The sequence below is a fragment of the Mytilus edulis genome, chromosome 6 (genome assembly GCF_963676685.1).
Source record: "Mytilus edulis chromosome 6, xbMytEdul2.2, whole genome shotgun sequence".
Lineage (NCBI taxonomy): Eukaryota > Metazoa > Mollusca > Bivalvia > Mytilida > Mytilidae > Mytilus > Mytilus edulis.
Genome location: NC_092349.1, coordinates 63267902 through 63293084, shown reverse-complemented (window position 1 = coordinate 63293084; position 25183 = coordinate 63267902). Strand labels below are relative to the sequence as shown.

At 34.2% G+C, this 25183-nt stretch overlaps 1 long non-coding RNA gene across 1 annotated transcript; it reads left to right on the top strand.

Moving 5' to 3' along the window:
- Positions 1–13944: 13944 nt before the first annotated feature.
- Positions 13945–16210, top strand: LOC139526363 (uncharacterized). Its single transcript, XR_011665159.1, has 2 exons — positions 13945–14122; positions 15754–16210. It is a non-coding gene; the product is annotated as an uncharacterized lncRNA (long non-coding RNA).
- Positions 16211–25183: the final 8973 nt, after the last annotated feature.

The window sequence follows — 25183 nt, the reverse complement described above, 5'->3', positions numbered from 1 at the left end:
TATATATATATATATATATATATATATATATATATATATATATATAGATTACTAAAAAATCCAACATTTCCGGTATGAATAGTTTTAATTCACTAGTACTTTCATGTTTAAATAACAATCTTCAGGTGAAACTATACATGATTAACGTAACTATGTAACGGTAGGTATGTAACGTCATAGTTGTCGTTGAGTATATACTCAACGACAACTATGACGTTACATACCTACCGTTACATAGTTACGTTAATCATGTATAGTTTCACCTGAAGATTGTTATTTAAACATGAAAGTACTAGTGAATTAAAACTATTCATACCGGAAATGTTGGATTTTTTAGTAATCTATATATATTTCTATACACAAGAACATTTATTATAGTGATCTTTATATATATATATATATGGTTTTTTTTCACATCTTATAAATTGCATGGTCAGTATATATTCGTGATATATGTTTATTTTTTAAAAGGTGTACATCCGAAATATTTCATTATCTATTTGTCTTGTATCTTGTATTATTTATCTTATTGTTTAAGAAATGGAAACCGAAAAAATGCTACTACTGTGAGGAGGAGTCTGATTATGCATACAATGTATGTAATAATTTGTCATACAGCAACTTAACACCATGAGATCTTCCTTTAAAGGAGATGGGGTGTTTTAATTATAATCCATAAATTTTGCAAAATGTAGTTTATATCATGCTTTAAAAAAAAGTAATAAAAAGAATAGGTCACGGGGCTTATATTCACGCTACACGGTGTTCAAAATTGACAGATTTTGTATAGATTATGCATGGAATACCATATTTTCTGCAATAAAGCGTAAACTACACAATATAATTTTGAGATAACATATGAGAAGATAGCTTTAATAATAGGCTTTCAATTAAGAAAAGGAAAAAATGGGGTCACCGGACCCGTTTTCTTGCTACATAATAAAATGGGTAAATTCCTAACACGTTCTATTGTAAAAGTACCTTTATCTGAACTATCTGCCCTTGCATTTGAACTGCCTCCCCTTATGTGGCAAAGTTGGAAAAAAAATAATCAAACAAAAGTTTTCTGTTTTATTGTAAAATACAACCAAAAATATGATAAAACATTTAATTTTTTTAAATTGAATTGAAAGTTCTTACACATGAATTTCCTACTACTCTCAAAATTTGTACATTCTATTAAAATTCTATATAGATATAGGAAGATGTGGTGTGAGTGCCAATGAGACAACTCTCCATCCAAATAACAATTTAAAAAAGTAAACTATTATCGGTCAATGTAAGGCCTTCAACACAGAACAACAAGCTATAAAGGGCCCCAAAATTACTAGTGTAAAACCATTCAAACGGGAACACCAACGGTCTAATCTATATATAAAAAAACGAGAAACGAGAAACACGTACAAATTACATAAACAAACAACAACTACTGTACATCAGATTCCTGACTTAGGACAGGTGCAAACATTTGCAGCGAGATTAAACGTTTTAATGGTACCAAACCTTCTCCCTTTTTCTGAAACAATCGCATAACATCACAACATAGAAAAACACACGATAAAATATCAATTGGCAGGCTTAAGGCTTAACTCAATTGGTATTTCCAAATCCAAGATGGAGGAAGACACTCTATCTTCTTCTTCTTCTTCCTCCAGGTAGGGAACCGGATTCATCAATGCTGAATGTTAATGGTTCCGCGCGAAAACTTTACGCAGTATCGGGCAACACAGAAAGATTTCTCTTGGCTATTTACGAATTACATTTAAAACGTTCGCAAAAAATATACAATTAAAATTATTTACAACTATTTTTTCTACTTCCTTTCAGAGCATGCCTTCAGGGTAGCTCTGAATCCCTCAACGGGGTTGGTCGCTGTAACTTTTGTTGGTAGGTTGTTACAGTCCCTGATTGTCCTCGGGAAGAAAGATTGGCCGTAGGTGTCTGTTCTTGTTCTTTCTTGGAAGAAGCGGTTTTTACCTCTGGTCCGGTTATCATTTGGGGTCAAATATTGGTGACGGTCTATATCTATAAGATCATGCTGGATCTTGAATAGCATGCATAATCTATTTGTTTCCTCCGTTCTTTGAGGCTTTCCCACTTTAGATTTTTGACAATATTTGTAACACAGCCAGGTGTTCGGTCTGTGTAGTTGTTATTCACAAATCGTGCAGCTCTTTTCTGTACCTGTTCAATTGCCTTGATTTTATTTTGGACGGTTGGGTCCCATACTGTGCTTGCATATTCCACTGCAGGTCTTACCATGGATACATATGCAGCTGCTTTTACAGGTTTTGTACAGCCATTGCGGTTTCTACGTATCAATACCAACGTTCTGTTTCCTTTGCCTACTGTATTATCTATGTGTTTATCCCATGTTAGGTTGTTGCTAATGGTTACTCCAAGATATTTACTTGCTTCCTCCGTGTCTAGAGTATGACCGTGTAGATGGAACGATGTTTGTATCACTGGTCTATTTTTGGGGGATATTCTAATGACAAGGCATTTGTTGGCATTAAAACTCATCTGCCATTTGTTTTCCCAGTCTTCCAATGCTGTTAAGTCCTTTTGAAGAAGTTCACTGTCAGCTTGATTGGTGATGGTACGAAAGAGTAGGCGGTCATCCGCGAACAATTTGGTATCTGAAGTAGATGGTGTTTCTGGCATGTCGTTAATGTAGTCCAGGAACAGTAATGGACCAAGGACTGTGCCTTGGGGGTACACCATAGAGTACTGGTACTTGTGAGGAGACGGCACCCTCTAATACCATGCTCTGCTTTCTGTTATGTAGGAAGAAGCAAATCCATTTATTGGTTTTGGGGTTGACGCCATAGTATTCCAGCTTGTGTAGGAGGCGGTAATGTGGTACCTTGTCAAATGCTTTTGCAAAGTCTAGCAGGATGATGTCTACTTGACCGCTGCTTTTTAATTTTGATGCAATTTCGTTTATGGTTACGATTAGTTGGGATTCGCATGATCGTCTTTTGCGGAATCCGTGTTGTGCATCAGTTAGTATTTTATTTTTGTCAAATAGTACGGTGACCAGACCCAATATTTTTTAGATTTAATCGTCAAACATACTATATGGCTATATTATATATCATTGGATTCGGAAAAATGAGTACTTTTGAAATTTCGATGTCGTCAAAAAGAAATGTGGTGACAGTTTTGCATAAAATAAGGTCAAAGATCAAATTCTGTTTTTCTTTTTTCTTCTCCCATACTTTTAAAATTTGAAGATATATACATCAATTAAGTTTAAATTTCAGATAGAGACATTTTTACAAATCTATTAACAATGAATTACCTCGAAAATGTAAAACAAAAAGAATTAGGAAATCGATTTATTCTGTAAATTGGCGTTTTTCAAACACTTGATCTATGATACACATATTCTGTTAAAGTTACAGAAGTTATATTGCTGGTTGACATTCAACATCAGCAATAAAGGATAACTATTATTATTTTTAACTGAAGCCTACTATCATGAAGGCGTATATTGCCTAAGCTCATTCATGTAATTCTTTAAAACTAAAAAGCACTCAATACCTCGAAAACAGTTGCAATCAAAAATTCAATCAAAGAGATCCACACAACAGAATTATGCAGGAGTATGTTTTGATTCATCTATCAAGGAACATGATTTGAAATGTCTACATAATTCTGAACTTTCCAGGAGCAAAGCTCCGGACATGTAGGGTATTGTTGCTCCTATTTTACATGGAGATTTTCCTTTCAATGAAAACACAAGATCCTGTAAGAATTCTGCTGACATATGCCCTTTACAATACACGGGGTGTAATGAATCATTTAACTATCGCCAGTCGTATTGTAAAATTGACGTAATAGGGGGTTTAACAATGCGTAATGTGGTCCAAATGTTTAGTTTGAAACGAATTACGTAAAACATGCTGTTTCAGTGCCGCCTCACAGAGAGGTAATCTGACTAAACTTACATCTTTACTAGCGGCAAGCTTGACGCGCATTGGATATTAATTATAATGGAATCGTTTTAAAGAGATTTTTCTGATCATAGAGCTTTGAAATTAACTTTCATGTACAAGCAAGGGCTTTATCTTTGGCAATATAATCGAAACTCCAAAAACCTATGAAATAGTCGTGCGTGTCCTTCAAAGTCTGGTAGATAGTTTGTTTACCTACGCCAAACAGAGACAAAGTTTCCGGTCGGGCATGTACAGCAGTTAGTAGTTTACAAATTGTTGGGGGAAACAGACACATAGTTAGTGAATAGGTGAAATCTCCGTCCATCCTTTGCACTGCTAATGCTCCCCTTCTGCACCTACAACTCGCTTGAATGTGTCATACATTTATAGTAGTGAACACGAACACACAGAACAAACACATTTGTATTAGAGGTCTGTATGCTTGTTCTTCCGCTCTTTCCCATTTCTCTAAACTTCGTGTCAAAGTTTAAGGAATTCAGTATCAGCCTAGGTCTCCTCTTGAGTGCTAAGCAAGTTAATACAGCCATTAACAGTGTTGGTAAAATAACTTTGACAATTTCGGAATTTACAAACGCTCTGCCTATGTAAAGCTCAAATCAGGTGGAATCATAAGGGATGTGTCAAAGTTTTGCAGTTAGGAATACTTCTCCACTCAATAATCTTATACACTTTGGTGGAAGCTGTAGTCTATGTACAGCGTTCCCTTTCGGCAGACGTTATAGAGTTGTTCATTTCGTAGCGGTCAAAAACATCTGCTACTGTGTGAGCTATAGAAATTCATCAGAACATATGTTTTAAGTCAGCTGCAAGGTCACCGAATAAGTTACCTTTCTTAATATCAATACATTGAACCAATACCATACCATCTCTGATGCAAGTTGAAAGTGATGGTACAAAGAAGGGTATGGAAAGTGCACAAGAGACTCAGATTCTAATTGCTTCGCCAAATCAGACTTGCATGATTTTCTGATAGTGCCGTCATCTTGAAAAAAAGAAATTTGGAATGGGACCTACAGGGTGCTACAGCACATGTTCTATGGTAACATGCATCATTTCTACTTTTTGCCAAAATCAGTGCACGTCTAAATACAAGTTATGGATTTATTTGAGCTAAAAGTATTTCCTCCGATTTATATAATATGTTTGTTTTTGTGGTCATGTTGTAAAACGTTTTTAGTTTTGATTTTGATATAGGACTATAAAGACTCTTTGCCTGGATCTAAAGAAAGAGCAATAGTGATAAACTTTTTGGACATTTTCAAGCCTTCCTATTCAGCTGTGAGCAAAGAATCTCGAATATCTCGTGTAGCATGCATTCTAGAAGAGATGTTAATAAGACACGGAGGATGGGTCAAAGGATCAGTCATGGATCATTCAGATGATCCACAATGGCAATAACATGTTCATCTCTTTTCATTGCTTTTAGCTTTATTTCCCCTTGTGATAATGCATTATTTGCAGCAATTCCAGCCCTTTTCAGCGTTACACGACTAAGAGATTCTAAAAAATGTCTAGAAAGGGTCCATCTAACAAGCGCAGACTTTTGATTTGTTATGCCTACAGTGCCACCTGATCCCCTTGAGGCTTCTAAAACGGTCTTTCTGTTGCCATGTCTTTCCATGAACCGTTAAAATGTCCAGGAGTCTGTTTGAAAGCAAAGAAGCTATCTATTAAATTCTCAGAAAGTTGAAGCATATCGAGTATGTAAACTTGCATACACCTTCAGTAATTGGTACGGTTGGTTACAAAAACATGAGAATACATTTGAGAAGACGATCTCAAGGAAGTTACAAATTTCTTTCTCGTTCTACTCTAACATTTGACAGCTACTGTCTACTGCTTCAAGGAACACATCCTAGTATTTGAATGTAGTTGATACAGCATATTCCCTTTGCTTATATGTATCTATAATAGGCTTATATGATTTTCGACTAGCTCCGTCGTATGAGCGTTAAAACTTATATCTGGCTTAAATTGCTGAAATAATGCTTCTGATATAAATTAATTTGATATTATTGATTAATAAAGGTATTAAATGTCATATAAATGTGAATTATTTTACATTTTGCGTTAAAAAAATTATGAAATTAAATTGAAACGTACTCTATTCAATGTAAAATATTCTTAGTTTTAATCTTTTACATAAACTCTTAAAAAACGGGTTAATATTGCTAAACTGTATTTGAAATCGTTCAAATAAGGTGTAACAACAATGTATATAATAACAGAAATCATATCACGGATGTACTTTTACAACTTAGACCTCAAAACTTTTCTACGTCGATTTTGTGTTCAAGTTAACTAACGTATTTCAAAGCCCATTTTACAAAAATTGCACCGTACGATTTTTTGACGACAAGTCAAAATGTTAAGATTAACCTTTCAACTACCAATACTGTGATTTATAGCCGTATAGTCCGAATGACAATTAAACTCCTTAAATAAGCGACTTTTCATTACTCGGTCACCGTACTAAAAGTGGTCCATGATGTTGCTATGTACAATATGTTCTAAGACCTTACATGTGATGGAAGTTAGAGATACTGGTCTGTAGTTAGATGTTAGGTGCCTTTCGTCTTTTTTTAAAAAGTGGAACTACATTGGCATCTCTCCAATCTTGCGGGACTTCACCAGTGTTTGATATAGGTCTGTGAGTATAGAAGCACGTTGTTCTGCTGCTGCTTTCAGTATAAAGGCTGGTATTGAGTCGGGACCAGTAGCGTTATGCGGTTTCAGGTTTTTTTTTAACAATTTGTGGACTCCGTTGGTACTAATTGTTATGTCCTCCATGGTGGAGTATGGACTTTTTCCTTTCTCTGGAAAGTTATTTAGGTTTTCTTTGGTAAATACTGACTGAAATTGGTCGTTTAAAATGTCAGCTTTGCTCTTGTTGTCACTTTGCAGAAATCCCATTTAGTTTTTTAACGGTGCCACTCCTGTCCATACTTGACCTTTGCTATTGATATAAGACCAGAATTTCTTTGCATTATCTCTATAGTCTGAACTGACCTCTTCCATATATTTCTTGTTGGCTTGCCGGACCTCCCACTGGACTTCTTCTTGTAGTCTTTTATATCTATCCTTGTCTCTTTTCTTTTTAGGTTTTCTAGCCTTCATGTGTGCTTTCTGCTTTTGGTTTATTTTGCGTCTAATGGTTGTATTGATCCATGGATGAGTGTTTTTTCAAAGGGTCATTTTTGTTGGTATCTACCTTAAATAAAAAAAAGTGCCTAAAGAAAGAGGGCAAATATGGATATCAATCGAGACATTACAATTGCCTTAAGCTTAGAATAACAAAGACCTGCCAGCTAAACCGGAACAGACACCAGAGTTTAAATATAAAAATCGACACAGACGAGAAGAGTTACCATCAAGCTGGAACAGAATTACAATAACTTTCCCATGTAATCATACACAAGTAAACTAGAGAATGCAACCAAGACCATGGAATATCGTTCACTGTTGTTTCCTTGAAGTCGTTCGAAGCGCTGGGCAATCAAGCTGATGATAGCATATAATAAACACATTTTGTATGTTTCTATCATTTCTAAACGATCATATTTAGGCTAATCATGAACTTTTCATTTCATTGTTAATTACATATAAATTTTATTCAAATTTTGTTTTCAATGGCAATTATAAAAAAAATGGGGTCGGGGGCAATCCTCTTTTAGTAAAATATCTTTTATCATATACCATTTTTCTGATTCTTCGATGCTGTCTATCAGGTTTCTTACTACTTTTTAAATCTCCGGGGTACACCACAATAAATATTATTAACTGTAAAATCAAAAGTAGCATGAAAGGAAGATAAAATGAATATGAGTTCCCTGCACTATGTTCTAAACACCGTTTTGTTAAAGCCATGATCAAGTAATTTCTAAATGAGCACCGGAAAAGAGCTCTCCGAACAGAAAATTTGCATTAAATTGAAAAAAAGCTTCATTTGATAAACGTAGTAATATGTTTTTGATGATTTATTGGGAATATATGACTTTGTCCTTCACTCAATTACATTTATAAACTAGAAAATGTCAGTTTTTTAAGTCTAGAATACCTTTTTTCCAATTCAAATTTTCTGTAAAAAACCCGGACCATTTGTTTAAAAACCCGGACATTTTCACAGTTGCTCTCGAAAAAACCCGGACAATAGCAAACACGGAATTATTTGGTGAAATACAATGAAGTTGTGCTTCTTTGTTGATCAACACATGTATAGTTTTCAATATAAGATGGGTAGTAATGTAAAAAACTATCATAATTACGAAATAGCAGGTAATTGAACTTATCGCATGTTTTATCACTCGAAAAAGCCCAAACTACACTAAAAAAATATTGGACATAATCACTCGAAAAACCACGATCCTAGCCGGACACTATACCTAACGTGAGTGTATTAAAAGCAATTAAAGGTTTTGACTTCAAAAGTCATCAAAATTATTGACTTCCTACAAACTAATTGCCGTTTTAAAGCTTTATTAATTAACAAATGGTTCATAAATAGAGACCACAAGCACTTCTTAAAAACTAAACAATTCTCGTTGTTATTGTTTGAGCTGTATTGTCATAAAGGTGTTTAGGTGGACCCTTACATAGTAATCACTGAATTTCCCCCAAAAGTCGTATCACAAATTATAGATAGAGACACAAAAATCATGTTCTTATTCAATATTGCCAAGGATGTCAGTATTTTTTTCGATAACGTTTACATGAATCTACTCTGCAAACTAATGCATGAAATCTAATACAGAGGATGATACTTTTATGATAGGGCCATTTTAAGCATGTTATGGAGAGGAATCATATGATAAGTACAAAGTACATCTCTCTTATATTGTACGTGATACTAGGTGGTATTGCTAAGTATATATAGAGTATTTGAATAACACTGTAATTTAAGATTTTCTGATGTTTACAAGTATTGCAGAAGTTCGACCATATGCAGTAAGAACTTCCTAGTGCGACTACCAAACATATGTCCAATGACAAAAAAGACGGAAGACAACATAACCCTAATTGTAAGTCAGTGATAAAGAAGACTACGGTTCTGTAAGGGGACATGTGGAACTGTTATATCTCAAGACAGGTCCATACGCCCCAAAGAATACATCTCCTTTGAGAAACTATAACAAAACAGTGTTAAGAACGATGAACAACAAAATTATTTATTTCCGTTTTCCATTACTCTACAAAATATTTTCATTTACCAGTGCAAATGATTTAATTGGGCGGCATTTTGTTCAAGGTTTATATCGTTATATTATGTGCATGGCGGCATTTTGTTCAATGATATGGCTGATTTTCTGAAATTGTTGTTATCTCACCCCTTATTTTAATTGATTTTGTATTTACATTGTGTCATTAATCAAATTTATTCGTTCAGTGTATATTCACTTGTTTGTTTTTTCATATGTCTTAAGTTTGAGCTACGCCATTTTAATTGATATTTTATTGTGTGGTTATCTATGTTGTGATGTTACACTTATGTTCAAGGTAAGGATGAATGATGGAACCTATTAAAACGTTCAAACACGCTACATTTGTTTGCACTGTCCTAATTCGTATTTTATATAAGATTAGTTTTCCCCGATTGAAAGGGTTTACACTACTCATTTTGGGGCCCTGTATAGCTTGCTGTTCGGTGCGAACAAAGACTCCATGTTGAAGACCATGCTTTGACCTTTAAAGGTTTACTTTTACGAATTGTGACTTAGATGGAGAGTTGTCTCATTGGCCTTTATACCACATCATCGTATATCTATCATGTTATAACCGTACTGACACCCTGTCATGCTTTAAATGCCTGTTTATTAAAAACATGGCTTGTTCGTTGTTTTTAGAAGTCAATCGGTTACGGAAGTCAAAATAAGAAAAGAGATATGGTTAGATAACTAACGAGATAACTATCCTCCAGAATTGAAAGGAAGTAGATGTTAGAAATTATAGGCAACCATACAGCCTTGAATAATGAGAAAAAAACATACGTATATTCTGTGTTGATAGGCCCCGACATGATAATGTGAAACATGTCAAAGGAAAAATCTAACGGCTTTATTTATAACAAAACAATTATGGCAATACAGATATCATAGGAAAAGAATTCTAAAATTATTTACATACATTTACATGTGGAGGTTGAAAAGGAAGAAACAAAATTGTAAATGGTGTACGATATGCCAAAAACAACAAGAAGTAATTGTAACAGGATGCTGTTACGGAGTCTCCCAAACAAAGCTCCCATAATTTGCCATTCCCATGGTCCCATATTTCATTTGGTTTGATTTATTGTCCTATACATATATATAGGCAAGTTATTTTAATAACTTATTTTATGCAAACGACGAAAACCATTAATTCATTTCTTTTTGATTATTTTCATAATCCTTTGGGGAACCCCTGCATTACGCTCTTTTGACTGGATGCCCATTAGTTAGTTTCTTCACTATGTATCTTATTACACTTTCTTGCTTATCTACAGATCGATAGTTTTGTAAACAAGATTTTCATTTTGAAATTTTATAAACCTTAAAATATATATATATATCAGTCTAAAGATTTGCACAAGTTTTAACTATATATATATGGTTTATTAGAGGTGTGGATCTCAACCATTTACCACTTTTCAAACAGAAAAGGGGGAAGACCCCAGGGACTTCACCTACATTTCATTTGATTTGTCTTATTGTCCCATGCAAATTTATATATGGTTTAGGGGTGGGGATCTCGACTGTTTACAATTTTTAAACAGGAGTGTGTGGGGTGACCCCCGTGACTTCACCTATATTTCATTTGATTTGTTTTATTGTCCCATGGTTTAGGGGTAGGGATCTCGACCGTTTACAAGTTTTCAAACATAAGGGGATGGGGTGACCCACATGGACTTCGCCTATGTTTGATTTGATTAGTTATATTGTCTTATACAAGAATACATATGGTTTAGGGTGGGGAATCCCGACCATTAACGAGTTTAAAACAGGAGGGGGTGGGGTGACTCCCAGAGACCTACCTATATTTCATTTGATTTGTTTTATTGTCACATAAAAGAAGATATATGGTTTAGGGGTTGGGATCTCGACCATTTTCAAGTTTTCAAACTTGAGGGGGCGGCGGTGACCCACATGGACTTTCCCTATATTTCATTTGATGTGTTTTATTGTCACATACAAGAATATTTATGGTTTAGGGGTGGGGATCTTGATCATTTACAAGATGTTTTCAAACAAGAGGGATTGGGGATGACCCTAAGGGACTTCCCTTTTATTTCATTTGATTTGTTTTATTGTTCCATACAAGAATGTATATGGTTTTGAGATGGGGATCTCGACCGTTTATAAGATAATAGCACATTCTCAAATTGCAGGGGGTGGGAATTACCCTATATTTCATTTGATTGGTTGTATTGTCCTGTAATCTTTTCTGAAGACAGCGTGTGTCTATCACTTCAAGTTTTCAAGATATAGTCAATAGAAAAAAATTATCCTATATAGTAAACCCCTCCCTTCTTTATGCCCCTCAAAATACCCCTTAATAGAGCCCGATGCACATAGATTGATGGCTCCCCTTCACATGTTAGTCTAACATTCTTTAAACCCTAGGTAAATCTGACAAGCGGTTTTTGACATCCGCTGCGGACAAGTTCATTTTAAAAGTGGCAGAAGAAAAAGAAAAAAAAAGATTATTAAATATAAAACTATATATTACATTAAATTTTGGGAAATGAGTAATGTTAAGCTTATTGATAAATTGAACTGATAAACAAGTGCAAAATCATAGATTTTTCTCTTTTATCAATTTAATTACTTTTGACAGGTCACACATGAAAACGATCTTAACTTGGCTAGTGTGATATCAAGAATTTATCAATTATGACCACTGACTGATAAAAATAATAGTTATGATTTATAACATATTATTCTGAAATTCTCCATACAAGTAAATACAAAATGCAAACATTTATAAAGTGATACTTTTTCAATATCAGTTCAAAAATGCATTCCTAGGTCCGATGTTTTCCCAGTACAATCAGAACTAATTTTGTAGTAATTGATCTAATGCAGAGACTGTGACTAACCTAATATATGGTTTCTTGGCAATGGTCTGGCTTTGTTCTTCAATGTATTCCGCTTCAGCTTTTTGGACAACATCATCTGGACTATTTGCTAGATTATTAATATTAAGTTGGTAGATTGATTTACGATAATTGTAGTTTTATGTTAAAAAGAGTCACGAATTTGTTGTGAGTACAAGAATGGGATTCACATGAACTTCTAAATGTTCGAGAATAAAGAAAGCGTTTCGGGAACCATACTCTCAACTTGTGTATACGATGACCGTGTCTCGGTTGAAGTGGACACTGGGTCACAGAAAATACGTACTGTTATAGACATTATCAGGGTGTTGTTATATTATGACGAAGCCGTAATGACTATTCGTTAAATCTTCATTCGCAGAGATAATATCTATGATATAAGCCTAATATACAATGCAAATTTCAAAAGAAAAAAAAAGATAGCGTGTTTATAATAACTTACAATTTTATTTTTCACTGTATATTCACAATGCCGAATAATACATTTTTGATTAATAAGCTTATCCTTCAAAGTATTAACATTCTACTGCAATAATTGAGCTTTCATTTGGCACTTAAATATATAATATCAGGACCCTTTGTGCAGAAAGCCATTTCTGATGTCACTAAGATACACAGTTTTTGGTGGGGTTCGTGTTGCTTATTCTTTAGTTTTCTATGTTATGTCATGTGTACTATTGTTTGTCTGTTTGTCTTTTTCATTTTAGCCAAGTCGTTGTCAGTTTATTTTCGATTTATGAGTTTGACTGATCCTCTGGTATCTTTCGCCCCTCACTTATATGAAAAGCATATACAAATTGACATAGTGAGCTGGAATGGCTAATAGAATATATTTTTGCCTTATTATACTAAAAAAGATACATCAAAATACGGCGATTTTAACAGGGGTTTTTCCATTCTGTACAGTTGTGCATAAAAAGAACATCCATACAAGAAAAAAGTCAGATGTAAATATGATGACAAACTGAACACTATTCTTATGGACATCTTATGAATAATGTTATTTGGTAGACTTATTATACTTTTCAATTTTTGAACAAATTTATTTATGGTGGATTGGGAAACAAATTATTGGTATCTATATTAATCTCTTTAATTCCACTTTGCGGGTGCCTGGTAGCGGCATTAGCTTGCTCTTTTTCGAAATACACGTGAAAGAGATATTGCTATCTCGTAACATGTGTCAGTCATTTATCGTCCCCTTCCGACGGACTTTAAATCGTTTCTCAAGACCTAACTCGCAAATGGTATCGAGAGAGAGAGAGCCAGCCGAAAATTATCGGTCCCGGAAATTTTCTCAACGGACTTAGATCGAACCTGGAACCTTTGTGCTAGTAGTCCGGTGCGCTAACCACTACATTACGGCTCTTAAATCGGCTCTTAACCTTCCCTTACAAAACCTTCTTCTTTGATTATTGATGAAAAAGGACAAAAGTGATATAATAATTGTTGTTTAAGAATGTTGCAGTTGTTGAACGTACTACCGTTGTGTTTGATATGTTGGTTCATTACGCTAATTCCTGTTATACTCTCCAAGTGAAAACGTTTACATATACAAGACATCTACAAATACATTTAATTGCGATATCTAAGTTGAAATATACGTGTGTAAAAAGTTCGAAATGACTCATCCTCACGTTCACTCGTACTGCAATCCGCTTTATAGTACGTTGTAAAAAAAAGTGTTTAAAAATATATGGATCGTGTGTTTAATAAATTGATACTTAAAACTGGTGTTCACATCTTCAAAATATGTCAAAGTACTTGATATTCCTATGTTTCTAATTGCTATTTGATACATTATAATGGTCCAATGACATCAGGTATATCGAGAACTTCCTTATTACCGCTTAAGTACTAACACTCAAATATAAGGGGTAATCACATGCATACATTGACTATTTCCAAATGGCAACAAGAATGATCCTAATAATGGTTTGCTTACTTGCTGTCTTCCCAAAATCTTTATCTATGCCTCAAGATTCGACATTTGAACAAATGGAAGGGCTAAAAGAAGAAGTTCATAATCTTACACAAAGACTACTGACGCTGAATTCAACATTGCATAAAGGTAGGACGTAATGTACTTGAAAATTTTAGCAACATTAAGACAAGTGGAACTGTACAGAAATGATTCATTTTTTATAACATGTTTGTGTATTTTTTAAAATTTTTAGATAGCTAATACACGGCTGGTAATCTACACACGCAGAACATTTGGTTCTGCAATGAAAACCGTGAGAGGATTTTCCGGTTGTGCTTGAGTGGAGTAATTTTCATCGCTTCAAAAATGTATGTACATTTCTAAATCTCAATTTTCTTATTCAACTGATCAAAATATTGAAAATCAGGGAATGCTATGCTGTGGTGAATACTTTAACGAAGAGATACATGTATCATTTACTGTTGTACGTAGAGTTGAACTCCTACAAAATCAGTTGCCCCACGAGAAATTGCCTTAAAAAGTGACATTTCAATTTTTAAATGGTTCTATTTACATACCTACAAGGGAAGGTTAAGAGCCGATTTAAGAGCCGTAATGTAGTGGTTAGCGCACCGGACTACTAGCACAAAGGTTCCAGGTTCGATCTAAGTCCGTTGAGAAAATTTCCGGGACCGATAATTTTCGGCTGGCTCTCTCTCTCTCGACACCATTTGCGAGTTAGGTCTTGAGAAACGATTTAAAGTCCGTCGGAAGGGGACGATAAATGACTGACACATGTTACGAGATAGCAATATCTCTTTCACGTGTATTTCGAAAAAGAGCAAGCTAATGCCGCTACCAGGCACCCGCAAAGTGGAATTAAAGAGATTAATATAGATACCAATAATTTGTTTCCCAATCCACCATAAATAAATTTGTTCAAAAATTGAAAAGTATAATAAGTCTACCAAATAACATTATTCATAAGATGTCCATAAGAATAGTGTTGGAATAAATTGAAATGTCACTTTTTGAGCCAATTTCTCGTGGGGCAACTGATTTTGTAGGAGTTCAACTCTACGTACAACAGTAAATGATACATGTATCTCTTTGTTAAAGTGTTCACCACAGCATAGCATTCTCTGATTTTCAATATTTTGATCAGGTGAATAAGAAAATTGAGATTTAGAAATGTACATACCTTTTGAAGCGGTAAAAATTACTCCACTCAAGCACAACCGGAAAATCCTCTCACGGTTTTCATTGCAGAACCAAATGTTCTGCGTGTGTAGATTACCAGCCGTGAATAGCTTATGCCAGTAGACCTTATTTTCTTTTATTTGTGACTTATCATAGGTGTCACCGTTTAGTACGTTACGCGTCTTGTGTTCCTGCTTCAATTTTATCAAAAACCCTGATTATTACATTTTGTTTGTCATTGCATTATATGTTGCAATTATATAAGAACTCCATAATTTATTTATTTTTTCACCTTATCGTTTCCTGACATATGCACTAGACTGAAAAATCGCGCAATACCATGATATAGATAATGATATAGATAACCAGAATAGATTTTTAATGATTAAATACATGCAGACGTGTAGTTTTGAAACAATAATATGTAGGGTCAATTTCTGCATAATATTATCAAAGATTAAATATCGATTTGCAATATTCCATTACGCAATACAAAATATGTGAAAGTTGTTCAAAAGTTAACAAAAACGATTACGATTAAAAAAATGGCTAAAAATTATTGATCAATTTATTTTCAGAGAAGACAGGTCATACCATGTTTTACGCTATCATCAGTGGAAAATCATTAACTTACAACGTCGATACCATATTGGTCTTCGAAACAGTAATCGTGAACAGAGGAGAGTTGTATAATAAATACGATGGAGTGTTCGTTGCAGATCGGAAAGGGATATACATGTTTTCCTGGACAGTTTCAGGAACAAGTTCTAACTGGATCGTAACTGAGCTAGTAGTAGAGAGTCACGTTATTTCGTCTGCCGGAGAACAAAACGGTGGTGGAGGAAATCCCTCAGGATCAATGACGGCATTTTGTAAAATGGAGAAGGGACACCATGCATGGATTCGCTCGACCGGAATATCAAGTGCACATGCATTATATAGCAATAATGATTATCCGCAGTCATCATTTCTTGGACTTTTGATACATGCAGAGTAAAATGAGAATTGTGAAGATAATAAATATATACTAACTAATATTTTCGGACCTCTTAATATCTTTTCTTAAATAAACATGAAAATCAGTCATAACCAACTTGATCTTATTAGAATGCTCATTTATCCTACAGCATTAAACATATAGAGTAGTTGTATGTACTTACAATTTGGTAAATACATTTTTTTATTGATCGTCTTTGATAAAATTGTTGACATTTTTGGACTCACAATGATTTAAAACTAAGTAAAACTTGTGTTGTGCTGTTATACTATTATGTAAAGTTATGATGCAGGTGTGTACCTGTTATAAAGTTTTAAACCAGGTGCGTTTATATGCACCTGTTCTAAGTCAGGAACTCTTTTGGTCAGTGGTTGTCATTTGTTGAGGTGGTTTATATGTGTTTCACGTTTCTGTTTTTTATATAGATTATAATGCCGTTTTTCCTGTTTGAATAATTTTACATTTATCTAGTAATTATACTTTAGGGTTCTTTAAAACATGATGTTTTCTATGAGCCAATGCTCCTTGTTGAAGGCTGTACTTTGACCTGTATTTTTTTGCTTTTAAAAGTCTTGATTTCAGCTTCCCAATTGTGAGAACTTTCCATTTATATGTAGCAACATTCCAGCAGCGCCTGCATACGGAGTAAATATCTCCAAATTGATACTATATTCCTAGTCTTGTATTTGCTATCAGGATTTCCTTGACAGAGGGTTGATGCTCACAAGGAAGCTGTTGAACCAAGATTTCCAAATTGTGAAGTTGAAATCATCCCTTCGTAAATTTTACGGACGTTATCACGAGTTGGCTGACCGTTATGGAATAACAGTTTCACAGTTGCTATCAGATATGCTCCTCACGTCGTAACTACAATCCCCTTGCCATTCATGAATGTGACCTACCGAATTAGACTATTTACCGGATTTGTAATAACATACGCAACACGACGGGTGCCACATGTGGAGTGGGATCTACTTATCTTTCCGGAGTACCTGCGATCACCCCCAGTTTGTGATGAGGTTCGTGTTTCTTATTGTTTAGTTTTCTATGTTGATTCCTGTGTACTATCACTTGAATATTTGTTTTCTTTCTTTTTTAGCCATGGCTTTGTCAGTTTATTCTCGATCTTTGAGTCTGACTGTTCTTTTGGTATCTTTTGGCCCTCCTTGATACATTTATATAAATTTAATGACTGAAGCTACTATATAAGGTCTTAAAACCTCTCGGAATATAAAACAGTTATTTGTTTTCAAAATAGCAATGTTTTTGTTAAATTGTTAGTAAAAAATAGGAAAACAAAGTTTTCGTCACTGTGCTATATAACTCTCCGTAGACAAAAAGAGGACTACTGGATTATATAATTGGGAACTGCGACACCTTATGGTTACAATGACAAAATTGATGGTATAGGTATTCTATCTAGTCCTTCGTGTAACTCGGTGAATGTAATATATTTTCAACTCGACTCCTCGACGTAGACGCAGTCATGGTCATCGTCATTATACATCACCTTCTCTGCATGATGTATCTATTAATGACTTGCTGCCATTTATACAAAAGCCGTTAGGTATTCATCACATTCGCACGAAACTTTATTCATTACCCCTTTCAAAACTTCATTCTCTATTCAGTTTATGTTTGGAATCCACTGTTACAAACCCTCATTCAAACCTATACAAAATTACAGCTATAATTTCGGATATTGCAAGTCACAGACTTTTCAAGCCAGTCTGCATTGGCAAAGATGAAAAAGAGAAAAGATCTTTCCTTAATCTTTCCTTTGCCAACAAAGGTATCGATGGCGTTAACTTAGGCAATTTCCTTCATCATAAATTAGTTCAATCGAAAATACCTCCTTATTTCAAAGACCAGTCAATACCAATCATTTCTTATACCTATACCAAACCTATTGCAACTAAAATTTTCAATTACAAACACGTTTTGCAGGATTTCGATATTGACGACTTCAAGTCTAAACCTCCCGATTGCATTTGTGCTAGTTCCCAATTCACATATAATCCCGCTGGCCATGTTATTACCGGTGACCTCAACATTGTTAATAACACTTCTCTACGAAATGTGTTATCGAAAGGTTCGAAATATCGTGAGCCTAAATCCATCAATTGGAAATTCAACTTTAAAATTTTGATGGATTCAGTTGAGAATTATGCCAGGCAATGGGCTAAGCGCGAGAAGGAAGACGTAGACACTCTTTCCGAATGGATTAAGGCAGTGACGTCGTTGATACAAATCAGAATTAAGAAACTGAATGGGTCTATCAATGCCCATGCTACGTCAATCTTTAAAGACCCAAATGTTGCAAAACACCTATCCTACCTCCATGACAAATATGTTGTTGTCCCCGCAGATAAAGCCCCAAAACAACATCGTTTTTGTATGTAAAACTGCAAAACTGCAAAACTGCTTGATAAACGAACTAGGTATTGACAATTCACTTGGAAACTCAACATATACCCTCACGACACTTACCAAAGGGGAAATCCTGGATAATCATAGGTCTGTTCTGTGTTCCTTTGGAATTTCAACCAAAGATGAAGAAATGGATCTGCCATCACTGTATTGGATACCTAAACTACATAAGTGTCCTTACAAACAACGGTATATTGCTGGGTCTTCCAAGTGCTCCACGAAACCTCTTTCTAAATTATTAACATCTATTTTATCAGCAATCAAAGACGGGCTTCAAAGTTATTGTGAAACTGCCTATTCTAGAGGGGGCGTGAATCAGATGTGGATACTTAACATTTCAAAGATCTTTTAGAGTACATACAATCTAACTCTCTTTCATCTTGTAACAGTATTAAAACATTTGACTTTTCTACTCTGTACACTAGTACTCCACATTCCAAACTAAAAGACAAATTGAAAGAGTTGGTATTGCTATGCTTCGTAAAAAAGAATGGCCAACGTAGATACAAGTATCTTGTTTTAGGTAGGGATAAATCCTACTTTGTAAAGGATCACTCTGATTCGAACAAAAAATTCTCTGAAACTGATATTATCAAGATGCTTGATTTCTTGACTGACAACATATTTGTTACGTTCGGAGGACGTGTTTTTCAACAGACTGTCGGCATTCCAATGGGAACAAACTGTGCCCCTCTACTTGCCGACTTGTTTCTTTATTATTATGAGGCTGACTTCATGCAGGAACTTCTTAGGAAGAAAGATAAGAAGTTAGCACTATCCTTTAACTCTACTTTTTGCTATATAGATGATGTTCTTTCACTAAATAATTCAAAATATGGTGACTATGTGGAACGCATCTATCCAATCGAGCTAGAGATAAAGGATACTACAGATACAGTTAAGTGGGCCTTATATCTTGACTTACATCTAGAAATTGACAATGAGGGTCGGTTGAAAACAAAACTTTACGACAATAGAGATGATTTCAGCTTTCCAATTGTGAACTTTCCATTTCTAAGTAGCAACATGCCAGCAGCACCTGCATACGGGGTATATATCTCCCAATTGATACGATATTCCCGTGCTTGCATTTCCTATCATGATTTTCTTGATAGAGTGTTGCTGTTCACAAGAAAGCTATTAAACCAAGAGTTCCAAATGGTGAAGTTGAAATCATCCCTTCGTAAATTTAACGGACGCCATCACGAGTTGGTTGACCGTTATGGAATAACCGTATCACAAATGATATCGGATATGTTCCTTACGTCGTAACTACAGTCCCCTTCCCTTTCATGAATGTGACCTACCGACTTAGACTATTTACCGGATTTGTTATCACATAAGCAACACGACGGGTGCCACATGTGGAGCAGGATCTGCTTACCCTTCCGGAGCACCTGAGATCATCCCTAGTTTTTTGGTGGGGTTCGTGTTGTTTATTCTTTAGTTTTCTATGTTGTGTCGTGTGAGCTGTACAGTTGTTTGTTTGTCTTTTTCATTTTTAGCCATGGCGTTGTCAGTTTGTTTTAGATTTATGAGTTTGACTGTCCCTTTGGTATCTTTTGTCCCTCTTTTATGTTTAATTCTTCAATCTTGGGAATTCATGCAATTCCTTAATTGGACCCCTAAATTCGTAATGTTGTTTTAGTCTAATTATCATATGTTGGAAAAACGTGCACACACCGTTAAAGATATACGTTGACATATGGATTTTGCCATTGATTTTGCACAAATGGTGACAGATGATGTTTTTATAAATGACCAGGTTTATACAATCTGGAGACTCAAGTACCAAGTAGCCATGCATTATATGGGGACGAAGTCCCCAATAAAAGTAGAAAATTCAATAAAAAAAAAAGTTCCCGAAATTTTCATTATACTCAAAATCGTTCAAACTTTTTTTATGTCATGTTTTGAATTCCCGCATCTGCGCAGAAATCTACAATGTACTTCCTTTTTCCGGTCTCGTTTGCATGAAACTTTGAGTAAAATATACATTTTTTTCAGTCTAGTATAAAATAGGAAGGAACGCAAGAACAATTTCATTTTAAATAATTCCTTGCTATGAAAAAACTTTACCTAATGATAGCATTTCTTTATTTACATTGCATATGACGTCATAACTTAAATAACGCCACAACTAAAATCTCTAACAACAGAACCAAAATCGGAAACGTTACGGTATTTCCGTTTTGAAATTAAGATATGTTTGAATTAAAAAAAAAATCATACAGACTTCGTCCCCTTTCACAGGTAATGCCTGCCTAATATTATACCAGGAACATAACAAAACTTTATATAAATGTTCGTCGATACATTTTTATAATAATATAAAGACATTGAAGTTTCAACTCCCTCAGACAAAGTTGACTTAACTTTGATTTGGTAATTTGTTATGTTTTATTGTCATATAGCTTTTCATCTGTTTTGGTCCTCATACATTCTTGGCTTTCAAATATTCGGCTTTGGGCCTTCTGGATTAAGGTTAATCTAGCACAAATCTGCGGCCGCATGAATTTAGTTAATGCTTTTTTTTCATTTTTACCGAAAGTTCACTTCTGCTGTTACTATAATGTTATAAAACTCATAGATATAAGAAGATGTGGTATGAGTGTTAATGAGATAGCTCACCATCCAAGTCACAATTTGCAATATAGAGCAAAGTACGGTCTTCAACACGGAGCATTGTTTTAAACCGAACAGCAAGCTAAAAAGGACCCCCCCCCCCAAATTACTGCTGTAAAACCATTAAAACAGGAAATCTAACGGTCTCATCTATTTAAAAACACGAGCGGAACACTAATGAACCACATCAACAAACGACAACCACTGAACACCAGGTTCCTGACCTAGGACAGTGAAATCAGATGCAGCGGGATATCAGAAAGACAATCATAGCCTTAGACACATGCCGTCAAATAATATTATGTTCAAAGGTAAATAAAACTCGATTTGTAGTAACGTATACAATAATGAAATTCGGAAATATATTTTACAAAATAAATAATTTGATTGTTCATAGTACGAAAACAGAAGTGCAAACTTATAGTCATACCAAACATTTATCAAAGCTGGTATATATTAAAAATAGATACCAAAGAAACCAGACGTATAATTCGTTTCGCAAATCACGTGTTTCGTGTTTTCATTAGATGCATCGATGGCGCTAGAAACAAATCGAAGTTGAAGAGCATTTGACTCATTTTCGATTATTTCCGATTATTGATAACAAACTCTCAAACTAGGTCTATTGTGTAATATATAAATTGGAATTCACAGCAGATAAAACATCCCACATATATTGAAGATCATTCATGGAAGGATAAGTTCAGAAATATAACAAATTAGAACTAAATTTTATTGAGAATGTAATATAGGCGTTTCTTCTGGCATTATTTGTTGTTTCTGTTTTAAAAGATCACAAATGGTATGTTTAGGTATATTCAAACAGAAATGACAATCATATGTCGGTTGATGAAATCAATGTTTTAAAGATCTAATTAAAAACTTTCAATCACTAATTTTACATTTCAAACTTTCGAATTTTCTAAGCTTAACACTTCTTATCTCCATGCTTTATAGAAATATCAATTACATAGTCTTATGGTACTTTGTTTAATTAGAATAAATTCAAATCGTGGATAGAAATATCATGTTAAAGATCATTACTTATCTTACTTTGCTCAGAATCACACTAATTATCAACAAATACATAAAATGCATGTCTTGCAGATTGAGTTTTGTGGATGAATATTTCCATACACATTCGAAAATCTAATGCGCAATAACTTGCACTTTTAATGGTCGACTTGTATTTGTGCTTTTATGAAGTAGAAATGATACAGAACCTTCTAAAAACCAAAACAAAAGTGCCATGCAACAACGTTCTTAAATTGGACATTCCTTTGTTTCAATTTATCTTTACATACGCTCTTACTTGTTCAAATTGTGCAAACTTCATATTAACACGAAAGACACTAGCTTAGAGATAAACGAGAAAGAAAGATTGAAATCGACACTACACGATTACCATAACGAATTAGTTGACCAACTATATATTCGTCTGCGTTTGTGTTTATCAGAAATTTAAATATAATATTCGTGTAAAAACGTAATCGCCGTGCACATTCAAAATACGTATGTGCAATTTGCAATATCCATATACAGGTATATATGTACGAAATGTACCTATTGCTATAGATGCATTGAATTTTGATGACATTATTGATGATTTTCGTACTTTCTTAATGACTTGTGGAAATATAAATACAATTAAAAACCTACCAAAGAGATTGACTCTCAAGAACAGATAATTCCATACATGTAGGAAATTATGGAAATCAGTATTATATTACAATTTGATTGGCTCATCTTGTTGTCGAGTATCCAGATTTTGTTTCGTTTCTTGACAGACGTTTTGTGTGTTTTTTGTAGTTAGAGTGTTGTATAGTTGACTCTCTTTTTATTCATATATTTTTTTATTTGCTTTTTTGTTGTTTGTTACTGCTACACTAAATTCACATAATTAATGTATATATCCAATTCTTGAACATGTTTATTATATAAAAACAATTTTCGTTTTCTACTCGGCAAATCTACGTTTCAAAACGATTGTGATCGATTTTCACTCTCTTCATCGGCTCAAAGAGGAATGACTCTCATTAACGTTTCGAGTTCGCGGAAACCGCGACGTCAAAACCGCTGACGGCATAGTACTGTTGCGCTTGTATATGCGCATAAACAATAGAGGGATTTGTCTTTAAAACATGACAACAAGCATTTCAAAAATAATCAGATGCTTCCCGAAATACACGTATATTTTCCCGTTATGACAGAAATTGCCTCGTCACACTTGTGTTATGCATTTATATTTTTCACGCATTTTCTTTGAACTGTCTGGTTTTGATTAAATGAGAGCGAGTTTGAAGAATTGAATTTTTTTCTGCAGAATTGTCTTCTCTGCTACATGTTATATTAGATCTATGTCTACAATGTTTTCATTGGTTGAAGAAAAGAGGGGTATATACAAAAAAAGTTCTAGATCTATCAAAACTATGAGTCGAAAAAAGACGGACATGACTTAACGGAAGACGACATACAATTTTGTATGGATAAATTTTACAAAAAAACCCCTAAAAATACACGTTAAATCATACTCACGTTAGCCGTCAAAAGTAAAATTTTCAAGGGTTGGTCATCTATTTCCATCTGTCTAATTGTGAAACGGGAAAAAATCATGTTTTCTTCGAATGTCTTTTCTTTGTATTTGAGGACGTTCAAATTTTAAAAGTTATAGATGAGGAACATTTTGTCTATTGTTTTATTTTAGTACTACGCAAGGTAAAATTAGATATATAAACGTAATGCGATTATAAAATCAACGGTTCCATATTTGTCGGCACCAGATATGCATTTTGACAATACATATTTCTTCAGTGCACAAGGCTAAAATATTCCAAAATCTTAAAACTATTAGAGAGATGAAGAGCTAATTAACTAAAAAGGATCAAAAGTACAGCTATTGTTGTTAAAAATAAAAACATGTTTTTGTAAATTCCAATAAAAACTTTATATTTAATAATCCCTTTTTTCAAGAAAACATTATACGCAGTAATACACCTTATCGCTATTTGTCCGCCATTACTGGACATCACACAGGTTCCCGTAAAATTTTGACGTCATAATTCAAAATATCTGACGCCACAATGGAAAAGTGATTGTTGTATGACGCCAATAGTTCAAGCGGAACAGATTCTCGGGTCAAGCGGAAATAGCGATAAGGTGTATTGAGAATTTTCAGAAATGCATAGCTTCTCCGATTTCATTAATTTTCGTATTAAAGTTTCCTAGAATTTAACTAAATAAAAAACTAAAACAGTTATTTATATTTCTTATTGGTAAATTGTATTTTCCAGCACTGTTAGTTCCTACAGTTTATCAGCTCATAAATCAGACTAATAACACATTTATCTAAAAGTTCACTAGCTACCTATATCAAAGAAAACAAAAGGTTATCATTAATGAATCATCCTCTACTTTTTGCAATGTTTCAGCTGGTGTACCCCAAGGATCCGTTCTTGGTCCTTTATTGTTTATCATATATATTAACGATATTGCTGAACAGTTAACTTCTTTATGCAGACTATTTGCAGATGACACTTCATTCAGTTACTCGGGTCACGACGAGGAACTTATACAGTCAGTTGTTAGTCGTGACATGAGACAGCTGGATGAATGGTAAAGAAAGTGGCTTATGTCTTTCAATCCTGAAAAAAACAGAAATTATGATGTTTTCAAATAATGAGATACAAAACCTTAATTTTACTATGAACAACAAAGAAATACCAATTGTGCGATCTCATAAGCATCTAGGGGTTACATTTAGAAGTGACGCAAAATGGAACAACCATGTTGAAAATATATTAAATAGTGTTAAAAAACATCTGAATATACTGCGAAAACTCAAATATCAACTTAGCCGACAAAATAAGGAAAAATTATATCTAGTATTTATTAGACCAATTTTTGAATATGCAACTGAAGTATGGGACAATTGCGGAAAAGGTTATTCAATTAAATTA